Below are 3550 nucleotides of genomic sequence, written 5' to 3'. Positions count from 1 at the left end.
CCCAGGGCGCTGAGCGCAGGCAGAGGCTGGTAGCATCCCCCGCCCAGAGGCGTCCCCACCCGCTTCTGGCACTCGGTCTAGGGTTTGCAGGGGGTGAGCGTTGGACCGAGAGACTTAGAAAAGCTGCGACATCATAGAGTCAGAATGGAGAAGGAAGGAAAGTTTTCCCCTGGCGGCCCCTCCTTGGCCTCTTGGTTCCCCACAGTCACCTCGCCCGAGAGTGGCAAGCGGTCACCCTCCTCCCGGAGCCCAGCCAAGCCAATGCTGCAGGACTGGCACGGCGTCTTGGTTCCGGGATCTCTAAGGCCGAGACCGTCCCTCTCGGGAGGTTTGCATCAGAAGGGCCTTCAGCTGGCAGCGCAGCGCCACCCCGCAGGAAGGAACAGGGGGGCGCGCTCCCTCTGCCTGGGGAAGCCGGACTCGGCAGGGCAGGACAGCCTCGTCCCCAGCTCCGCTCGCCGCCGCCCGACCGCCCGCAGCCTGGCGGACTGCGAGGGGGAGGACACCGCATGAAACTCAGAACAGCTAGTTTAAGCCGGCGCTTCGATCCCTTCAAGCTGAGTGTCCTTATACCTAAAGTTCTTGCCCCTTCTCAACTTCAAGTTTATCCTGGTTAAATGGCGAATACCTACCTCAGGGATAAGGGCGAGGATCAAATGAGGAAAACACAACAGCTGTGCCAGCTGATTGAACAAGACTTTCCAAAAGGCAGTTAAATCAGGCCCAGGAGGTCCATTCGATATTTGGTGATGAATTTTACACGACAGGCAGAAAAACCTTTGTGATGCAGATTTGTCTAAAAATGCTCAAAACCCTGTCCAATTGGGGACCTAAAATAGTATCATCATTTGGGCCAGAGGCCTTGATTTATTACACCTGCTATACTTAATCTAATTATCTGGTGACTTCACCATGTATAATGGTTGATGAATCTTCTACTCAGAATTGGAGAATTCCCTACATAGCAATGTGGCTGGTGAACCATCTGATCCTTGTGCATCCTTAAAAATGTATTTGAACCCCCACCATCCTCATTTGTCTGTCCTCTAAGCAGTATTTCTCTGAGTCCTCAGCTCTCAAGTCCACACATGTACCTTGGGACTCTAGAGAGAGCCTGAAGTCAGAGGATTAGTGCAATCAATTTACCTCTTTCCAATAACTCCTCAAAAGATCTTACTCCATAAATCTCCTCTATCCTACTTAGCTCTCTTGACCAGGGAGGTTGTTAATCTTAGAATTCTTTATCCGGGAAGAAGGGATTGTCAATTCATACTTATCACACCCACAGTGGTCTCAAATGTGACTTCAAGAAGGTGATGGGCAGCCATGTTTCTTATTATTATTTCTAAAATTATGAGCCTGGGGTCATATACTGTGAGAGAGGAACACACTAGTAAAGTCCAAAGATGTTTCCGAGTTCCTTACTGAAAACTAAGAATTGAGGCAGGGACCTACACCCTCCACTGAGTTATCCCAGTTAGAATCTCAGAGTCCTCTTGGCTTCCTCTCACTCACTTGACCACAGACATGGCACGAACTACCAAGTGATCCCCATACTCCCTTAGTAAGAAATGTCTTGAATCTGATTACTTCTGTCCACTGTTCATCTTCACTATCTTCATTTAGAGTCTAAACCACAGTCACCCTAGATTATTAGGGGTTGAATGAAAGTCTTGCTTCCAGTCTTGTATCATGTTCCTTTCTCACTTATGAGTTTCTCAGTTTTTCTGCAAGGCCTTTCTGAAAGGCTGGATCAAGTCAGGCTTTGTCATGAAAACTCATTAAGGACTTCCCATTTGTTCTCCAGGTAACATTCCAACTCCTTCATGTGGTACATAAGCCTTTCTTGATCCGGCCGCCTTGTTTGCCTCTCCAGTCTTACTTCTTGCCACCCCTCTTCCATAGCTGCCACTCCCCTCCTTTGCCTGCCCCTCCCCCCATGCACACATGGATACCTCTCAAAATGACACAGTAAGGCCTAAATCCAGACTTTGAATTCTGGGCCTAATACAGAAGCACCTTATTTCCCCCAACAGACCAGAGATGTGAGAAAGACAGTTTGAAAGTCGCCTGAACCCAGCAAGACCTGGAGGTCTCTGGAGTTTTCCTGTTCTGTTTTCATTCTACACTGTTGCACATGCTGTTCCCCCTACTTAGAGGGTGTCTTACACCCCCATCCACTCATCCTCTTTGGCTCCTAAAGATATACTAAGTTTCATTTTAGAAAGCTTCTTCCAGCAAACCTCCCCTGATACATCCAGGAGAACTTGTATTTGCCCCCAGGAGAGCTGTTATGATCATGTCAGAATCCCCCATTTCCTTGTTTGTCTTGGCCAAGGATTGTAAGCAATGCCTAGAACAATTCCTGTCACACAGTGGGCACCAATACATAGTTGCCAAACGAATGCACAAGAGTGAGTTTTATAACCTCCTAATGGGCTCATCAGTGCAGGATAAACAGCGTAGATAAAACTTGTTTTGCAAATGACTCAAATAAAGCTGCCTCTAATACATCCTTGTATTTGATGATGGGGTGCGTGCCTAAAAAATCCAACATATGTTCAGTGACAGCTTTTACTGCAGAAGTGCAGGCACTGAGAGGCTTGTGCAGTAGCCTTGCTGTCGCCATAGCAACCTTGCTGAGGGAAAGGCTGATGATTTAGTGTTCAGATGCCTCTTAGCTCTATACTTTTGAAACCCAAGCCTGTTTTCCCACTGTTCTCAAAGGCAAGTTTTACAGATGACATCTATGCCGCCTATAATTTCGTTCAATTGTTTCTCATGTCACTGGGAGAAATGTCACATTTGGATTATACCACCAAAGAGGTATAACTTAACGTAGCATGAAATACTCATCTTTCATCAGTTTTGAAATATTCTGCATTGTTTTCATTTTTCTACTTAAATGCTTTATATATCTTGTTTTGTACTTTTGTCACCTTTTCCTCAAAAATGAATGCATTACTAGTTTTTAGAAAATATCAATTGCCTTAGGGCTCAACCTGTAGAGATTATAAATAATACACTTATCCAGACCTGATGAGAAACAGGAGATAGGGGAGGAAGGAATGTCTTAATATAATTATGCCCCCAATCTGGGAGTAGTCATTTCCTTATTTATGTTACATTTCTAATTAATAATTGATACCTCTCTTATGCACAAAACTTAACATTTTCAGAGCTCGTTCACATACGTAATCTTACTCAAATCTCACAGAAATGCAATGAGTTTTGTGTGGTCAATCTTTGAAACCAGATAAGCAATAAAGGACAGGTTTTTATTGATAGCACCGCACCCCTGAACCCCTCCCCACCGACTGCAAACTTCACAGAGAAGACGATATGAATGCCCAGCCAAGGAGAAAACGGCTGCATGTCACTAAGACACAGCACAGTCCCCACGTCCGCTCTCCCTGGCATCTCACCTGCGTTTGCTTGCTCGGATTGAATCAGGGCTGACAAAGCACCATGTCCTAATCCCATCCGCTGTGAGAGCAAGCGCTGCCGTCTCTCTCAGTGACCTGATGTTGGGTGATCTGCACAGCAACAA

Source organism: Otolemur garnettii, unplaced genomic scaffold (assembly GCF_000181295.1).
Source record: "Otolemur garnettii isolate 467f Iridium unplaced genomic scaffold, OtoGar3 scaffold00004, whole genome shotgun sequence".
In the NCBI taxonomy this organism is placed as follows: domain Eukaryota; kingdom Metazoa; phylum Chordata; class Mammalia; order Primates; family Galagidae; genus Otolemur; species Otolemur garnettii.
The sequence above is the reverse complement of the archived record's forward strand: the minus strand, read 5'-3'. Positions refer to the sequence as shown.